Here is a 21062-nt window from a genome sequence, read left to right on the forward strand (position 1 = left end):
AAAAGAAGGAAGGGAATATGTATACACATACAAGATAGCTAAGATAACTGCACTGTTAATTTTTATTAGTTCATTGAAAGGAGCAGTTAGTACTTATACTGTTTGATCAATTTTGGATGTCTATATCTGGTAATCTGAGTAAATACTTAGAAGATAACAATATGCAATGTAATAACCATTATTAATTTCCTATCATATTATTTTGAAATTCTGTATCATTTTTCTTTTTTTTCTTTAAAGTGAAAAACAATCACCGTGAACTAAAACTGCACATGCACCAGAATGGCTAAAATGAAGTTTACTAACACTATAAATTAGCAAAGACAGAACATAATTGAAACCTTCTTTCTGCTATGGCAACTGCAAATCTGAATGCTCATATATAAATCAGAGATTCCACCTCTAGGTACATACCTATCACAACTGCATTATGTCTGTGTCATAGCACACATGGCTTATGTTGTATAATGTATAATATTCAAAATAAATAAATAAATAACCACCAAAATAAAATGACTAATTAAATCGTACTCTTTTCATATAATAGACTACTATACAGCTATGAAAAGAAATTAACTATTGTGACACCACCAACATGAAGGACTCTAAGACTATTTTTGTGAGTGAAGAAAAACCAGACTCAAAATAGTACAAGTGATAAGATTCCATCAGAAAAATTTCCAAATCAAATGAAACTAATTAACACTGTTAAACTTTAGGATGACAGTTTTAGATATGCAGTTTAGTTGTACTTGGAAGGGACACATCATAGTTTATTATGTTTTGATAATGTTTTATTTCTTGACCTAGCTGGTTTTGCTGGTCTGTCCATTTTATGAAAATTCCCCAAATCGACTTCATCATCTTTCTTTTCTTTAGCTTATGCTAAAGATGGACTGACACCCCCATCCAGAAGTGAAACCCTGGCTCCCATTGTAATGGTGTTTGCAGATGGGGCCTTTGAAAGATAATTAGGGTTGGTGAGTTCCTGAAAGGGGTGCTCCGATCCCATGGGTTGGATGTCGTTTTAAGAAGGGATACCAGACGGCTTGCTCTTACAGCCACACAGGGAAGGATATGAAAGGACAGGATGAAAAAGTGGCTGCTTATGAGCCTTGAAGGGAGCCCACCCCAGGAACCAAATCTGCCTGTATCTTGGACTTCCCAGCCTTCAGAACTATGAAGAGTAAATGGCTGCAGTGTACACCATCAGTCTGTGGTACTTTCTGTGGAAGCCCATGTGCACAAAGAGAGTCCACCACCTTCAGCAGGATAAATATGATGTATGTTACATCTCATTTCTCTGTAAGCAGCACTGTGCTGTCTAATAGCCTGAGATATTTAAATACCTGCTTCCTTTCTGCCTGGTCTTTCAGTGAAAGCAAAATTCTCATAACTTTTCTTGAGTTTGCTTTACCGAAGTGAAACACAATTTTATCCAGCACACATTAGAGTAAACAACACAAGGCAGGACTTTCCCACTGTGCACCTCCTATTTCACTGCACTCCTTGCAGTCACCCCACCCTCAGCAGATCATTTTGGGTGCATGGATCACTGGGCTGCAACCCTCTGTAGAGTGATTCACCTCATCTTCCAAAAGCAGTATCCCACTGGGTGGGTCTATTCAGAGGTAAATTGTAATCAATAATTACATAGTATGGTGTTTTTGTAGTACTATTATTGTCGTGTTTATTCAGGGGGTGGTTTGTGACACAGGTCTTACTATGCAGTTCAGGTAGCCCAGGCTGGCCTGGAACTTGTAGCAATCCTCAGCCTCTTGAGTGATGGAATTATAGGAGTGTTCCACCATACTCAGCTCTGCTTAGTGCTGTATAATGCATATTCTTTTGTGGACCTATCTGGGATCTATACAAAATTCACAAAGATATAGTGTATATGATTATGGATTATTGGAAGGTAAAACCCATAGTTTTCTCAGGAATTATATAACATATAATCTATAATAATATTTTTTTATTTAATACTAGGTATTAAATATCCCTTCTAATATAAATCTAACCTTTCTAATATGCATCTTAATTGATGCTTTTTTAAATCACATTTTTACTGTTTTCTATGTTGTTACATTATTTTTTATTTCAAAGAGAAAAACAATTACAAAATAACAACAACAAAGACAAAACAACACAAAACAATAAAAACTATGCAGAATTTCAAAACAAAAAGATAGGAAGTTAATAATTGTTGTTATATTACATTTGTTATCCTCAACAAAGTTGCTGAGATGACCAGATGCAAGAATGCCAGATTGATCAAACAGTTAAAAATAAAAAATAATACAACAAAACATTAGAAATAATACAGAGCTTCACTAAACAAGATGGTAGGAATTCAACAATGGTTGTTATATTTCATATTGTTATCTTCAAATCAGTTGTTCAGATTACCATATATAAGCTTGCAAAATTGGCCAAAAAAATTTAAGCATTAACTGTTTCTTTCACTAAACCAATAGACATCAGCAATACAATTATCCCAGCTATCCTTGTATGTGCCTATTTATTTTTTTCCCTTCCTGTTTTCTTTCTTTTTTCCTTACCCTCATCCCAGTTGTTCCTTCCCTTTGAGCAATTTCTTTCCCTTTCATAACATCTATTGTACCTTTTGGGACAACCCAAATGCTCATCAACTGAGGAATGGATAAAAAAGATGTGTATTTTTATACAATGAAGTATTACTCAACTATATAAGAAAAGATAAACTTGAGACTTTTACAGGTAAATGGATGCAACTAAAGACCAAATTCATAAGTGAAATAAATCAGACCCACATGTATAAACATTGTACTGTCTCCCTAGTGTTAAATTGTTTTTAGCCACTTTACTATTTAGGAATGTGTACTCAGATATGGATTAGATTGTATTCTTTAAAATACTGTCCCTTCCTGACAAGAAGAGAAAAAAAGTGGAAATTATTCAAAACAAGACATTTGTTCTATCTGCATACGCATGAATCTTGAAATACAAGAACTCCAAAGAGTAATAATATAATGCTTTGCAATTATGTAACATTTTGCTTTTCAAAGAAATTCTCAATTGAATCTGCATATATATTTTATCAGTATATTTGTTGATCCACCACATAAAAACAAAACTATTCTCTAAAATACTCATGTCTGTTTCTACGTTAGCAGTCTTAACAGATCCACATGTTGATCAGTTATCTGCTATTCTCCCTTTCAAATATTTCATTTCAAAACCAGTGTCAAGGTACCTTTCTAAATATAGCGTCCCATCAGAACAACTGATCCAAAGACAACAATATGCAGTATAACAACCATTGTTGAATTCCTATCATCTTGTATGGTGAAGCTCTGCATCATTTCCAAAGTTCTTTTTTTTATAACTTGTTACTGTCTTTGATTGTTTGATCAGTCTTACATTCTTATATCTAATGGCCTGAGCAACTTCACTGAAGATAATAGTATGTAATGCAGCAATTGTTAGTTCCTATCATTTTGCTTTGAGGACATGTATCATTTTTGTTGTTTTTGTGTTGTTTTGTTTTTGTCTTCATTATTCTTATTTTGTTGATTTTTTTCTCTTTAAAATAAATAAATATAGCGTAGCCTTCCATGTAGTTATTTTGTACTTAATTCGGTGTCATAATTGCCTATTTTGTTTTTTCTGGCATTTTCCTCACAATAATTTTAATCTTTTTAAAAAAATAATCAGAGTACATCTATTCTAAGGAGTCTTAATTGCTACCTTATTGATCACAGCTAATTCTTTCTCCTCTTTTGCTAACTAGTTTTAAATCTATCCTTCATATTCAACATTCTAAACTGTAGGTTTCCAATACCTTTTACATCTTGATCCCTGCTGGCCTCATATGAAGAGATTCCACTCTCTCCTTTCTGCACATTGTGACCTGTGGCAAGGTTGCACCCTGACATGCCATCTCACCTTTGAACAGCATTTACAATCCCAGCTGTAAGATGTAACCTCCTGCATGATGATTTCAGTTGCTTCTTCTCAGTATTCTTTGGGTCTGCTGTTCCATAAAGCAATAAAGAAACCTTCCTTATAAAGATATTCCATATCCAGTTGGTAATAGATAAACATAATTAATGTCTAAACAGCAAAAGATTAAAGTTGCTCAATGGAACTGCTTCTAGGGAAGCCTCTAAAATTTTGTGCTAAACCACCACCACCCAGCATTTACTCTACACACTAATAAGGGAGTCCTGGCACCTGCAGATCCTTGAGCAAATGTGGGCTATCTGACCCTCACTGGAGATGGGGGCCTGAGATGAACCTCCAGAGAGGTAGGGCCAGAATAGCCCTGCCCAAGCCCACCTCTGACTCTGCTGCCACTCCCAAGCTTGATGCTGGGCACTTGGTATCCAGAAGAAACTTGCCATCCAAGTGACACAGACCATCAGTGACCACCACCTTCCTTCAGAAGATTTTAGAATTCCCCATCCCAGCATGAGCTGCTAGAGCTAGTCTTATGTGGCCAGCAAGGGATAAAACTGTCAACTGCAGACTCAGAAAAGCCTTCTTAGTCACATCACAGGCTCCCCATGACATAATAAATAATCAAAAACATGACCAGACACCCTGGATGCAGACAGTGGACAGGTCTTCTAGAAGGTAAGTGAAAGTAGAGGCAGAAACTGAGAGTAATTAAGTGGAGAGACATTGGAAAATATGGTCATGAGCAGTCACTCATGCTGACAACTAATTGGCAGCAGGACAACAGGAACAAGAACAGAACTTGACGGGGAGGACCAGGCTGGGCATCTGTGGAAGCTGGCATCTGGGGAGTCTTCTGGTGTACTCTGAGGTTGGTGCTGCCCACCTGGCCTCTCTTTTAGTTGAAAACAGCATTTCACCAAAGGCCTTAGCCAGGGGCAACAGCCTGTAGAGCCAGGTGAGGACACTGAGGCAGGGCAGATGGGCAGCACTGGCCACCTGGTGCTGGGCACACTGCGGGCCACAGACATGCAGAGCCTACTTCCTAACAGCCACTTTCTTTTCTAGGCTCCCACATGTGTCAGACTCCCAGTACAGAGCAGTATGCTCAAGTGCTGACCCTCAGCCCATGATTGGAGAAATTGGGCCTCTTGGGAGCCTGCTCCTTGGTTCCATCTGGTCAGTGGAGCTGCAACTGGGTTTCCACTGGTGGTCAGGCTTCTTCATGGTGCTTTTCAGGTGCCAAACAGTTACAATCTGGAAGTCTGTTATGGACAAACACATTATAACCCTTCTGCACAAGTGATTTGTAGATTATTTTTTAAAATATTTATATTGTATATAAAGGCAATTTTAAATTCCCATTATGTATTTCTATTATTCGCTCTAGCCTGGTTACTTTTCTTTTTTTCAGCTTAGAAGAAGGGTTTACTTTCATTCATAGTTTCACAAATTTCAGTCCGTGGTTGACTGGCTCAAACACCGAAACAGCGTAGTGGAAGGGCCTGCTGGAGAGAAAAGATGCTCACATCATGGTAACCAGAATGCAAAGAGAAAGGAAGAGCTGGGGAGGAAGGTACACCCTTCTAGGTCACACCCCCCAACTCAAGGACTCGCGTCTAACCAGACCCCACTTCTAAGAGCACACTGGGCTGCTGAACTCTAGTGGTGAATGTAGCACGCCAGATCCAATGGAATGCACTAAGAGGACTTCTAGAGCGATCTTCTATATACACAGAAATTTTCAGGTGCTACTTCACTGTCCAGTGGCAGGGTTTCCTCAAAGCTCTCCTTACCTCGCGGTGCTGCCATGTTACCTAGGCAGCAGATGGAAGGGATCTTGCTGTGGCTAGGTTTTTAAAGCGAGGAACTCTCTAAAGCTCAGTAAGCGTGGGTGGCCAGGCAGTGACAGGAGTGCAAGACAAAGCAAGCCTAGTTACTTTTAAGGAATATGGACATTAGCTTTCTGAAATAATTTTGTTCCAAAGAATCCATCTCTCTGATGTCGTCATTGAGATTTGGTTCTCTTAATAGTTTAGATTAAGGGACTACAAAGGACAGAAAGATCTTACAGACAGAAACTGGCAGAAGTCTACATTACAGATATAGAAATCACCTGAAATATGGACATCAGTAACTTGCCAGTGTCTTTGTGGGTGTGACCTCAGCTGTTTTCTAATCGAAGATTCAGTTGATGTACACAATTTCAAATCAAGTGTGGGTGGGGGGCTGGGGATTTAGCTCAGTGGCAAAAGCGCCTGCCTGGCAAGCGCAAGGTCGTGAGTTCGGTTCCCGGTACCGGAGAAAAACCACAAAAACAAAAACAAAAACAAGTGTGGGTGGGATGAAAGTCCCAGGGCAGCTAAACAAGGGTGTATTCCAGGAAAGCGTGCAAGGAGTCACAAACCTCTTCATGACATATAGGCCCCTTGTAAATGCCCAGGCACTGCCAGGGAGCAAGAGCGATGCTTTAGGTAATGAAATATTGTACTATTGTTCAAAGTAAGCATCCTTTTTGTTTTCTTTATTCCTCCAAACTAGTGGATGATATAGAGTTTATTTTGTATGAGTCTTCTATGTTCCTACCTGGTTAAAAAATTTTTTTTTCTTCCTGCATCCACTTTTGATCATTATTTTTACACATTTTTGCTTCATTACTTTCTCTCCTTTTCTAGACCACACCAATGATCTCAGCTGTGCCAGTCACTGGTTGCATGTGTCTAATTGAATTCCTGGAGTTCTCCAGTTATCAGAGCCTCCTCTGAAAAACAGAAAGGGTGGCTACAGTTGGCTTATAGAGTTGCTATGTGGATTTAAGAAGCTGATCTAGGGAGAATACACAGCACAGAACACGGCTCTTAGTAAATTTAGACTTAATTTTATTTTCTATATAGAAAAGAGTGAAAAAGGGACCTGTCCTTTCCACATAATTAGTGACACAGAGCCTGAATTGCCATATATCGAATTAAAATCACAGGAAGCCTGAGTCACAGACGAACATACAACTCTGATAAATGGATGGGAAACTGATCGAGTTCTCTATCAACAGGAGTTCAAGGCCTCATTCTTCAGACAGGAATGTCAGCAGAAGACAAGGTGAGGGACAGGAAGCTCCTGACTTTTTTCACCTGGATCCTGTATTCTAGGCCTACATGTATGGAAGGACATTGCTGTAAAAGAATTTTTGTCATGAGATGTGGAGAAGGACATTCTTTGTTTAGAAAGCACTGAGAACACACAGTGATTTGTTTATCGTTGCAAAAATGAACTGAAACCTTTCACCTGAAGATAAGAACGTATTTGAACTGCAAGAGATCCCTATTTTTTAGTCTTGCTATGCATTGTAAAAATTAATGGGACGTAAGGATTGTGATTGTAGTGGATTGATAACTGGTGGTCAATTTATAACCCCCAGCTGAACTGAGTAAGCATGGCGCTGGGTGTGGGAGGCCCACCTGGGGATTGCTGCCATCAGCATAAGAGGCAGAACTGGAGAAGGATAATGCTTTAATTACTAAAACGTTTGATATCCGCCCATTTGCACTAGCTATAGTGACTAGTGACTGAGATTGGTAATTGGGGCTGTAGTTTGAGAGGCTGTAAGCCCCTGACCCCAGACTTTTGCCTATCTTGTTCTTCTTGTCTCTCCTACTTTTCTTTTCATCCACGGGCACCTCGTTCTCGGGACATGTCACCCTGAATAAAACAACAATGAGACACCTGACTTTACATCCAGCTGAGGCAACATCTAGGGCAGGAATGGATCAGGCTGGAAAAGAGGAGCTTTCCACCGATTTCTTCCTTTGAGGGATAGAACGCCTGGAGATCAAAGGGCACTTGTTCCTGTGAAGGTCCAGCTGGTTGGAGGGTGCTAGGAGATGATTTTCTGGGGCTGCAAAGGACAGTCCTCACTAGCTTCCACTCCATGAGCCATGAGGACCAAGCCTCCTGAAACATGGATAGCAGTTTGATATTGCTGGGACTTTCACAATATGCTGTTTCTCTACAAATTCGTTTGTTCCTGTACTTTACAGATAAATTGGTTTTCTGTCAGATCTGGGGAGAAAACTGCCCCTGTTTAGTTTAAAGACAATTGCTCAAGGAAAGTTCCATGTGTCGCTAGAGATCATGATTGGCTTGGAGTGGGATGGTCACCTTTCAGGGGTCACCCTTCGGTGGACTTCTGGTAGTAAACAGAAGGAAGAGCTGAGGTAGAAAAGCTTCATGGCTTTATCCCTGAATCTGTCTCACAATGTGTATGTAGCAAGTGTGAGGGATTTAATGGTTCATTGTGTGCAAGTATAAGTAAAATGTATATCTGCCTCCACCCTATGCTAGCCAAACTTGGGAAGAACTGGGTGAGCTTTTGAGCTGTGAACCAAGGTACTGAAGCAGGAAAGGGGAATGAATGAATGGAATTAAATTATTAATATATCTGTTGCATGATTTATTGTGGCATTGGAAATCTAGGGGTAATAACATCGTTTTTTGTATATGGCTATCTGTAGGGAAATAAAATTGTAAGCGACTGTTCAAACAATTTTTATAGGAGAAAGGGAAAAGCAAAATGAGGCAACTGCTTGGCCATCCCAGTAAATGATAGACACACAGTCATCTGAGCATCTCAGCAGGGACAAAGGAAAGGCTGAATAGGAGGATGTCAAAGCAGTGGAAAAGGACATCCAGAAAGAGCTCTGGCTATAGTCGTCAGAGGAAATAAACCAGCTCTACTAAAAACAAAAAATAAGGACCACAAATATTTTAGATCTTGTTGTCCATGGACCCTGTCCAATAGATTGCAACTAGAAGGGTATTAGAGGCTTGTGACAATACAGAGAGAGAATCCGAGGGAGAGGCAGACAGAGCTCATAAACTTAGACTTTGGTCTCTAAAATACAGGGTGTATAACCCTTCCACAATGAGATGAATCTCTTCCTATGCGAGATGCTGTATTGGTCTGAGTAAGTGGCCTCAAATGTCCACATGTTCAGGGCATGGTTGCCAGCCCATAGCAGAAGTTAGGTTAATGGGAGCACCCTAAGCCTTGGGGTGTGGACTCTTACTGTGTCTCTTTCACTCCCCAGCCACCACAAGGTGAGCGGCCTCCTTCCCACCCTCCCCTGCCCTGATGTGTTGTTGTCTGGCTGCTTGGCCCACTGCCATGGAGCCAGGGGACCATAGACAGAAATCTAAAATCTGTGCATGAAAATAAACTCTTCTTGTTTTCAAGTTTATTATTTCAGGTATTTTTGTCACAGCAACAGAAGGCTGATGAATGGGGTGATAATTTCATAGGAACTTGGATGCTTTTAGTGTAAAAAACTGAAATTCTGACTTGTTAGAATGCAAGCGCTTCAGAGTTTAATGGTAATTAATACAGCCCTTTAAGGATTGAAGAAAAAATTTCAAAAGACTGAATGGAATTCTTGTAGAAGAGAGTTTTCATACATTTCTGGCCTTGTAAATATCTATGAGTTACATCAACTTGTGACTGTTTCTTGCTCTCCAGGAGGAGGATAATCAGTGATTTTATAGGTTAAGTTACAGAAAAAGATGTAGTCCGTAGTTAAGAAAATGAAAATCAGCCCTGCTCATAATCAATCACATATTCCCAACAGAACACCAATGATATTTGCAATGAGATGTGATGAAGTCAAGACAACACAATGTTTTTGGTGGGACACGCATGATGCCACACGTAGCTGAATGATCACTAAAAGCCTTTTTTGCTGAGGGACTGCTGCTCCTCCTCAACAGGCTTCTAGCTCGAGTTTGCTGCTCTCTCCTGAGACACAGCTGCACACATCTCTGAATGCCATGTGGTCCGCACTTTTTAATTCCTTTAGAGCATCAATCAGCAAAAACATATCGCCATGTAGAACCCCTTGTCTCCTCACTCATCTGTACCCAAGGAGGCTGTGGAGAACATTTTCCCTGCACTGCAGCAAACAGAAGGAAGCTTACATTCTGTTCTTCCTTTCTGACTGCAGAGTGTGCCTGATTGTCTTCCAGAGTGTTTAATGAGAGACGCAATTTACAGCAAAGAACACAGAGAATAGAAATACTGTGGTGCCATTGTGTCAGAAGGTCATGCATTGCTTTAATTATACAAATGAGAAAACTGAGGTTGAGTTAACAAAGTCGCTTTCTTCAAAACACAAAGTATCAATGCAAATGGCAAACCTGAGGATTAGCCAAGTATTTAAATCCAGTGTTCAGTTTTTAAAAAGAATTTTTGTTAAGAGACTCAGCTGGAAGACAATAATGGAAGAGATAGTAAAGGGCCAACTTGGACAAGACAACAAATCCTAAAACCTGCACTTGGCACACACAGGATGCCTGCCTGAGTAGCTTGCTTGCTATGTCCATTACCTGTCTCCTTGCCAGGCTATTTTTACCCCATTCTCATCCAGACTGTTTCGATTACATTAATCTATGAATGATTTCACTTCCTAGAGTCCTGCTTCCTAGCAGGGTTCTTACAGAACCATAGAACTAGATTATCCAGTACAGTGCAGTATTTTCCTCTACAGAGTACACAGAAAGAGGAAGAAGCATAATTAATTAGTAGGAAAGACAAAAGTATGGGTCTGACTGCACAGTGCTCATCCATGGCACAAAATATTTTAATTAGTTTGCTCACTGTGGATGTTGTAAAATCCTCTTTATTCACACATGTGCGTTCTACCTCTCCATGATGACAGTGCACACTTCTGCTGAAGACACACCAAAGTTCTCAGTGATTTATAAAATCTCATGTGCAGATTCTGTGTTTCAGGGATTTCAGCTTCCTGAAGCAGTTTTGCCATATAATTTTAAACTCTTCCTAAAAAATTCTGTAACTCCTATCTGAAGGAGATCATCATTCTCTAACAGTGATTCTCTCTTTAATTAATAAAGTCAAAAAGTATTTCTCACTGAATATAACACCACTTTCACTTCAAGTTTTAAATTTTATTTTAACCTGGCTACTAAGAATGCTTTATCTTTTTTGTCTTCCTTAAGTCACAGTCACTCTCCTGTGCATATTTCTTTCACCTACCTGCATCATCTTCTCCACCTACCATAATGTTTCTATATCATGTGTGCTTATACCAATGCTGAGGGTTTAATTTTTAAGAACACATAAAATTTTAATTTATACATAAGCCATATACTTTATTATAATTGCACATAGTTTTTGCATGTCTTTTGTCTTTCATGCAATTAATATTGATCATCTTTTCTGTTTGCCTTGTTTCTCCATGAATACACCATTAGCACCTTATAGACTTCTGTGTCCATAGAAAAAGAAATCTGCTAATAATATGTTTAAGAATTATATTAACCTTCCATGTGTATTGCCTTTTATTAGTCCATAGAAAAAGAAATCTGCTAATAATATATTTAAGAATTATATTAATCTTCCATGTGTATTGCCTTTTATTAGTGCATGTTTTCCTCATGGTCCCTGACTTAGTTACATTCTCATTGCTGAGACACAATGCCCAACACCTGCACTCTAAAGAGGAGTGTTTTATTTTGGTTCAGAACTTGGGTTTTAGTCCATAGTCCACTGGCTGCAAGGTAGGGCAGCATGGTGGAGAGAACGGCAGAGGGGAAGGAGCTCATGCCCCGCTATTGGAAGCAACAGGGATCACGGGAGGAGAAGGGAGATAGATCCTTCCAGGTCATGCCCCAGTGACCCCACCTTCTCCAACCAGGCTGCACCTCCCAGTGTCACATTTAGCTGTAAACTCATCAGAGAACTATAATCCATTATAAGCATCACAACCCTATGATCCAGCCACCTCCCCAGAGCCCTACCTATGAGACTTTGGGGGACATCCAAATATAAATCATAATAGTTTCTGATAATCCACCTAGAAATGGTTGTATGTGCCACTTCTCTAGTTCTAAGTCTATGCAGCCTGTATATGGTTTTTTTTTTAGCTCTCCTTAGTAGTCTTGGTAATAAAATCTAGTAATCTGCTCACTGTCACACCCTCAATTTTATGTGTTATTGAATTTCACTCGCCCAGTTATAAATAAAATCTACTGAAACTAAATAACTTTCTCCTAAGTATCCTTTGTCAATTTAATCATGGTATTAATCTTGTTTTGTATTTGCCCTATATTCCTTGCTTCTAAAGCAGGGATGGTAAGCTCTTGGCAATAGGCATGGCTTCCCTTCTTATGCTGTACCTTTTCCAGGCTTCTAAAATTGAGCATCCTTTTCCTTGTCTCTCACTCACCCACATCCTGTCTCTCAGAGGTCAGGGGGTGTAACTCTTATAGATATTTCTCTAGGTATTTAACCATGTACTTTAAAATGATGTTTTACTGATGTTTGCTTTTATTGTTAAGCTAGAGCTCTTCTTAAAACCTCCTGATGCCCCTGCATCATCTTCTCCACCTACCATAACGTTTCTAGATCATGTGTGCTTATACCAATGCTGAGGGTTTAATTTTTAAGAACACATACAATTTTAATTTATACATACGCCATATACTTTATTCTAATTGCACATAGTTTTTGTATGTCTGTCTCTCATGCAATTAATATTGATCATCTTTTTTGTTTGCTTTGTTTCTCCATGAAAACACCATTGGCACATTATAGACTTCTTTGTCCATAGAAAAAGAAGTCTGCTAAGAATATGTTTAAGAATTATATTAACCTTCCATGTGTATTGCCTTTTATTAGTGCATCCTTGCTATACATAATGATTACATTCATGAAAGGAAGTTGATATGTGTACATCACCTGTCTTCAACCTCTCTACTTCCTTTTCCCTTCTCTTTTCTCTCCCTCCTTCCATCTCTTGGTCCCCTTCTCATTTGTAACAATCTATCTCCCTGGTCTGTGTTTCTTTACTTTATTTTTCTCCTTAAATTATTTATACTTTGCTTATTGTATAAGAGAAGCCATACTATATTTAAGCTTGTGTGTCTGATTTATTACACCCTCTGGCCTTCCTAGTGGCATCTGCTCACTGTCTGTCACCCGAGTCACCTTGAGAGCTGCCTTTCCTATATGTGAAGCTTTATCACATTCTGATCCTTCACATACTCTGATTGCTTGATTAACTTGCCCATTTTTCTGGCTTGTCTTTCCTTAATATCCTGAGAAATTGCACAAGAATGGAAAGTATGAATTGTTGCATACCTACAGAGCTCCTTATGCTTGGAGTTGATTGATAAATGCTGGATTCTAGGTTGGCAATCATCTTCCCCCCCAAATTGTGGGAGGATTAGAAGGTGGCACCATGCACTTTGTTGCATGTAAAAAGCATACACTGATTCCTTTCCTCTGAACCTTGTTTGCAACTTTGAGGGGGTCACTTTCCTGGGCCTAAGTGATGTGAAATGTGATCATGAAATTCAGTGAGTGTTTCTTTAAATTGAACACATGTATTAGAGTAGAAGATTTATTGCCATTAATCTTTTCCACCCCCAGATTCAAATGCACTTGACCTGTTGTTCTTATGACTTTCTGAAGCAGTTCTGGAGTCTTCTTACCTGAATATCCTTAGTTGTACTGTTGTAGCTACTTCCGTGTCCTGAGTTGATTTAAAATACTTCCCTTTCATGGTCCTTTTGACTTGGAGGAACAGTCAGAAGTCACATAGTATTAGATTTGGTGAATAAGATGGATGAAGACTCAGCATCATGGTATTATGAACCTGCCTTTCTGCTGGACAGCACTCAGCAACAGAATTCACCATATTTATGATCACAGCTCAGAAAGACACTCCAGAACTGCTTCAGAAAGTGGCCAGAATGGTGGCATGAGCGTGCTGAAAGCTAAGGGGTATATTCTGGGGAGAATTCATGGTGGTGTGCCAACTCCTGTAATAATTTTCTATTTAAGCACACACCAATGTTTCGTTTCATGCTGTGTATATCACTTGCAGCTCTGGGTCCCACTATGTCCCTGTGAGCTGCACCACTCTTCCTCCTGTAGGGGAGGCTGAGGCACCAGTGAAGGTCCTCGAGGCCCTGAGTGACAGCACAGGCCCCACTCTTAAGGGCACCATCAGGGCAGTGAATTCATAAGGCTTTTATTGAGCCACTGAGATGTGAAAAGTGGTTAGTGATGGAGGTCATTCTGCTGCCTAACACCCGTGCTCCATGCCGTCCAGCTCTGAGGTTTGCTGGTTAAGTAATCTCACACTTCTCTGATGCCTGGTCCTCTGTCTATACCCAGTTAGTCTTCATTTTGTCTTTTGTTTTGTTTTCCTTACTCTGGACAATCTGTAATCCACTTCAGTGTGAAGACTGCTGTTTTTGAAATTTTGCATTTTCTGTTTAATTATTTTCTCCCACATCTCTTTGATTGCAATATTAAGTAGATATTATATTTATTAGCATAATTTTAGTTTTTATTTATTTCTTCTTTCCAGCTTATACCTTTTTGCTGCTTTCGTTCTACATCTTAGGAGAAATCCTCAAATTTATCAGATTTGTCTTTCCCATCTTCCAGTGCATTTATTTACTTTTTAGATTGACAAATAAAAATTTTATCGATGGTGTACATGATGTTGTGAATTATAGGTGCATCGTGGACTGGTTACATCAAGCTTCCTGACATGTGCTCTTGAAATCCATTCTCTTATCAATTTTTATACATTGGTATTAATAAGTCATTATGTTGTACTAGGGCCTTGAACTTATTCCGTCTGTCTGTGAGAAATAAGATTTGTCTTTTCTGTCAAAGCACAAGGGCAACACAAGGTTGGCAAGAGAATCTGAGCTCATGCTCCTCCCCTCCTCCACTGCCCCCCCCCATGGGACAGTACAATCTTCAAGAGGAGTCTGAGTCCACGCTGCTCCTCCCTTCATTGGCCCAGGACTGTGTGGCCTGAGAAAGGAATCTGAGTGCACACTCCTCTCTTTCTCCATTGTTCCAGACAGTTCTCCTGGTGAAAGAAGTCTGAGACCTACCACTTCCTCCCTCCAGTGGTGGGACTTAGGGCCACTGCAAGAATGCCAGCAACATAGTAGGACCCTGGCTAAGGTGCATACAATAGACAGGAAGAACTAGAGGTGTAGAAAGATCCCATACAACATTAGCAACATGAGCCAACAGGTGATCTCTAGCATTTCTTTTTGTTTTATTCTACTTGTCTCTTCCCCTCTTTCATCAACTGTCTAGCTTGACATTATAATACTTTCATGCAAATGAACATTATCACTTCTCTTTCTGGTTCACTTCAAAACTGCTAGGACTTCTCTTCCATGCTTTTGTCCTGTGTCCTACAGTTACCCCAAACCTATGTGGTCATCCTGTGCTCTCCAACCTTGCTCCCACTATATTTAACCTCATTCGTCTGTCCATTCTATCCTCCTGAAATCCCCTACCCCTACCCCACACAACTTCCTAATGAACATAGATGCAAAAATCCTCCATAAGATACTGGCAAGCAGAATGCAGCAAATCATTAAGAAAATTACATACCATGACTAAGCTGGATTCATCTCAGGGATGGAGAGATGGGTCAACATACACAAATCAATAAATGTAATACACCTGTTATGGTTTATGTCTGTGTGTCCCCTCCAAAGCCTCATGCGACCATGGGGCAGGCTATTAGAGTTGAATGATTGTGGGTGTGAGAGCTACACCCACCCAGGGGTGGATAGTTTGCATATGTAAGGGGGAGGAAAAGAGTGCTTGAGGCCATTCCTCCCTGATTCAGCCCTTGTGTGTGGTTGTTGCTTAGCTGTGTTCTGCCATCCTGAGCTGCAGCTCTTTGCCATGTGCCACTCTGCCTTATAATCTCCCAAGTACGGACTGAAACTTCCACGAACTATAAGCGAAATAAACCTTTCCATCCCTAATTTTGGGCGTCAGGTATTTTGTCCCAGCAGCAAGAAAAAAGTAACCAAGACAACACCATATTAATAGAACCAAAGACAAAAATCACATGATCATCTCAATAGATGCAGAAAAAATATTTGACAAAGTCCAACACCCACTCATAATAAATTGGAATACAAGGTCTTTACCTTAGTCTCATAAAGCCGTCTATTACAAACCAACAGCTAACATCATACTAAATTGTTAAAAAATGAAAACTTTCATTCTAAAATCAGGAACAGGACAAGAATGTCCACTATCATCTTTCCTATTTAATATAGTTCTGGAAACATTAGCCAGAGCAATTAGGCAAGGGCAAGAAATAAATGAACAAAGACAAGAGAAGAAGAAGTTAAATTATCATTATTTGCAGACGACATGATACTCTACACAGAAGACCTCAAAAACTCCACTAAAAGACCTATAGATTTAGTAACCAAATTCAGTAATGTAGCTGTATGCAAAGTCAACACTCAAAAATCAATAGCATTCCTGTACACAAACAACAAACTCACAGAGAAAGAAATTAGGGAAAGTACACTCTTTATAATGACATCCAAAAAATGAAATACTTAGGAATCAATCTAACAAAAGAAGTAAAAGATGCAATGAAAACTACAGTAGTCTGAAAAAGGAGATCTATCAAGATATAAGAAACCACAGTGATATCCCTTGCTCATGAATAGGAAGAACCAGCATAGTGAAAATAGCCCTACTCCCATGACTGCTATAGAGATTTAATGCAATCCAAATCAAAATACTATTAGTATACCTCACAGAACTAAAGAAAACATTCAAAATCATTCATTTGGAGACAGAAGAGACCTAGAATAGAAAAGGCAATTCTGGGAAACAAAGGAAAGTCAAGGGGCATCACAATCCCTGACCTTAAATTATATGACAAAGCTATTGTTATAAAATCAGCATGGTACTCACAAAAATCAGACCTCAGGATCAGTGGAATATAATAGAAGATGCAGACACCGCTACAATCATACTAAACCATCTTATCTTTGACAGTGCAACCAAACATGCTCACTGTAACAAAGATAACCTCTTTAATAAATGGTGCTGCAAAAACTGGCTTTCTACATGGCATCTATCACACTGCACTAAAGTCAAAATGGATCAAAGATCTAAATATGAAACAGAAACAGTAAAAATATACTGGAAGAGAAAGTAGGTAAAAATTTTGCAGACATAGGTGTAGGCAGAGAACTCATGCACAAAGCCCAGACCACATAGGAAATACAACAAAGAATCAACAGATGGGATCTCATCTTATTAAAAGGTTTTGCACAGCAAAAGGGATCACCAACAGAGGAAAAGACAGTCCACAGCATGAGAAAAATTATAGCTAGTTGTCCCACAGACAAAGAACTTTATCTAAAACATAAAAAGAATTGAAAAACATCAGGACCCCAAAATTCAAAGACCCAATCCTGAAATGGGCATCTGAGATGAATACCCACTTCTCAGGTGAAGAAATAAAAATGGCAAATAAATATATGAAAAAATGTTCAACATCATTGATCATTCAAGAAATGCAAATTAAAACAACACTGAGATTCCATCTTACCTCAGAAAAAGTGGCTATAATTAAGAAAACAACCAATAATAAATGCTGGCAAAGCTGTGAGGAAAAAGAAAACCTTTCTCCACTGTTGGTGGGTGTGCAGACTGGTGCAACCACTGTGGAAATCAGTGTGGATATTCCTTAAAAACCTAGGATTAGGGGTTCCATTTGACCCAGTTATTTCCCTTCTGTGTATCTTCACAAAAGATTTAAAAACATCATCCCACAGTGATATATGTTCACCCATGTTTATAGCAGCACAGTTTATAATAGCTAAATCTTGGAATGAACCCAAATGCTCATCAACTGAAGAATGGATAAAAAAAGATCTTTTCAAATAATGGAGTACTACTCAGCCATAAAGAAGGAAAAATTGGAAACTTTTACAGGTAAATGGAAGCAAGTCGGACCATACTCATAAGTGAAATAAATTAGACCCATATGTGTAAACATCTTGTTGTCTCACTAGTGTGAGAAAGTAAATGAGTAAATAAGATCCAAAATGCACAATAGATATTGTGAATTTAGAAGAAACTTCTCAAAAGAAAACACAACCTGTGATGAGGGGAATGGGAAAGGAAGAAAGGGAAAAAGAAAAATATATTTACACACAAGATAGTTATACAGCTAGTGTCTCTTAGTTCATTGAAAAGAAGGGCTTGTAGTAATATTGTTTGAACAAGATGTCATGCTTATATCTTGTACTCTGAGTAACTACTATAAAGACAATATACAATGTGTTAATTATTGTAACTCTCCTACTAACCTATTTTGAAACCCTGTTGTATTGTTATTTTTATTTTTCTTTCTCTTTAAAAAAAAGTGCAAGGCCAAAGCAACTCCATTTGGGGTTTAAATGACCTGGCCATTTACTCACTATCTATCCGCCCCACACACACAGGCTAATATCTGAGCTCCAAGAAATAGTAACTATGTACCTTCACCCAGAACACAGCTGGTCTCCAAGATAAATAACCAAGAACTGTCCCTTCCAAACCTCACGTCTCTTTCTCTAACCACCTCCTCCCTCATGATAAGAACAAAGGACTTTTGCCTGCCAACCCCACGGCCACTCCCAAACTTACTCAGCTATGCACTTCCCCCCGACACACTCCACTCAAGTTAGTCATCTGCAATAGATTGTAAGCCTGTAAATTCAGCCAGTGAATTTAAAGGTCAGCTGCTTCTCCTGCATTAGAAATAAAAGAGGCAACCTTGCTTTGTCCTGCACATCAGTTACCCCATGCTTGCCCCTTTGCAAAAGTAAAAGCCTTGCTGATATTTTTGGGTGTCTGAATGCTTCATTGTTTACACTGATAAACTGAGTCTGAGGGCTTAGTCCCAACAATTTTGGTGCCCAACGTGTGGCCCAGTGGTCTCTGAGACTCAGGAACGCCTGCCATGAGGAGACACACCACACAGTCTGAGTGCGGTGGCCTCTGTACAGGAACCCGTGCCCAGGACCTCTGAACCTGGCAAAGATCTCTCAACCAGGCTAAAAGGTGCCCAGGGCCAAGAAAACTCAGTGACCAGGCAACTTTGTGCATGAACCAAGGTAAGAAAAGTCACAGGGGTGACTGGGTACTGCCCAAGTGTCTGGGGGATGGTCTCAGGTGAGACTGGTGACCTTAGATGAGGTTGAGACGATTGTGCGTAAAATCAGAAGTAATTAACAATAAGATAATCTCAGAGTAGGCTGGAGACTGAGCCTCAGGCTTCAGGACAAACAGACATTTAGGAAATAAATGTACCTCCCAGTCAGGACAGGTTAGGAAATCAAGGGGCTCAGGGAACAAAATATTCTCTGATAGTCCGCTTGGACTGATGTTAAGGATTTTGGACCACAACGCATGGAAGAAAAGAAAAGAAAGCACATATGATAAAATATTGTTGTTTTAATTGGTCACAACTCCCCGTCCTTACCCCATCTGCCTTCTGGCCAAAATTCAAAGGAGGAGGATTACATATACCAATTTTTGACTAAATTTGTCAATAATAAAACACTAGCATCTCAAAAAGAAATAGATTATGCCCTGCATTGTCCTCTTTTCCCTAAAAATCTCGGAAACTTAATAAGAAACAAAAGGATTCGTCTCCGGTCCCCTTCTGCACATGGAACCCTCTGGAGTCCCTGCGCTAGCCTGTAATCCCCAAGCCCCAGATTGGCAGGTCCGGCTCAGCAGGAGCCAATGCCAGGTGAGGAGCACCCAGTCCCTGGCACGGGGGCCGCAGCTGCACAGGGGGAAAAAGACCGACCTTATCCTTGGCTAAGGAGAAAATGAAAAAGTGCCGAAGGGATAGTCAAAGTCTTTCTTTCCCCCAAGACAATAAAGGGGACCAGAGGGGGCTCAATTCCTCTTTCTCCTGAGGGACGTTCCCCTGGGTAGGGGAGGAATTGGATTACAAATTTTAGCTAATTAATAAATTTACTTTTGGCTTCCAATTGAAGTTGATATTTTTATTTAATGAATGTACTTCAAGTATTTCTTGCGCTCTGTAAATTCTCAGGCTACAATTGTAGTGTTAACTCGCTCTTCTCTTTTCTCTATGCTGGGTTAAGATACAAACGCTGACTCAAGGTTACTTGGAAGTCTGTTGGCAGCCAGTCAAGTTTAAAAATGTAACAATCTGAGGCAAAAGGACAAAGAAGGAAAAATAAACGCAGAGAAGGACAATTTACAATCTAAGCAGCAGCAGCCAGGCTTGTTTGGAAAAGTTCATAATAAGTGGGAAGGAGAAAAATATATAAAGAAGGCTTTAGATATAAGAGATTATACTTTTGATATGAGAGGGTTTGGTATGATAAAAGTTTTGCCCTGCTAGAAAGACAGGGATAATGGCAGAACTGGAACTAAGCTTGTGGAGGATGCAGTTTCAGAAATAGGTGCTTGCTCATTGGTTGGTGGAGCCAGTCTGTTCCTTCTAAAGGTTCCTGTGGCTCAAAAAGACTAGAGGAGTGACAGCCCCACCTCTCATCAGTCACTCCTTCCTCGGTCTCAGCTCTCCTCTCTGTTTGACTTGGTGTTCAACACCCAATGGAAAAAATAGCCGAAATTATTTTTAAAAATTTAAATCAAAAGCTTGGCTACATATAAAAAGGGGACAACTGAGACCCTTTTAACTTTTTTCCTTTGGTTACCCTAAGGTAGAGAGCAGGACAGTGGAAGAACCTAGTGCTTCCTACAGTGTATATGTGTGTAAGCACATGGCTTCTGCTCTCCTTCCTATGTCATTTATAGTTAAATTAAAAGTTAATTTTTTCCCCCAAATGTAAATTAAAACAAGTAAAAAGATGAAACCTCAAAACTCTTTTCCTCATCCTCCCAGCTCTTTCTGGTAACTCACGCTGGGCTTGCAACTAAAAGACTTAAAGTTGTATATGATTTAAACCGCCTATGCTTCTACATCTCTTTAAATTTGGTTCTGCCATTTAAAGCTTGATCTACTGGATTTGATTGAATGAGCACTTTGTTATTGTACAAATGAGATACACTTATACTGGGTAATAAGTCTTTGTGTGGTCAGTAACACTGTTTCTTAAATTTTTAAGTGTGCTAAAGATATTTTAAAGATTGATGACATGTTTCCACCCAGGTTGTTAGATAACCACCATAATGTGCAGAAGTAGTTTTATAAATAGAATATCTATTATTGTGTATGTATAAAAATTTAAGAATTTTTCCTTAAGTATGTGGTGAACTCAGA

Source organism: Chinchilla lanigera, unplaced genomic scaffold (genome assembly GCF_000276665.1).
Source record: "Chinchilla lanigera isolate Chin_1 unplaced genomic scaffold, ChiLan1.0 scaffold00095, whole genome shotgun sequence".
Lineage (NCBI taxonomy): Eukaryota > Metazoa > Chordata > Mammalia > Rodentia > Chinchillidae > Chinchilla > Chinchilla lanigera.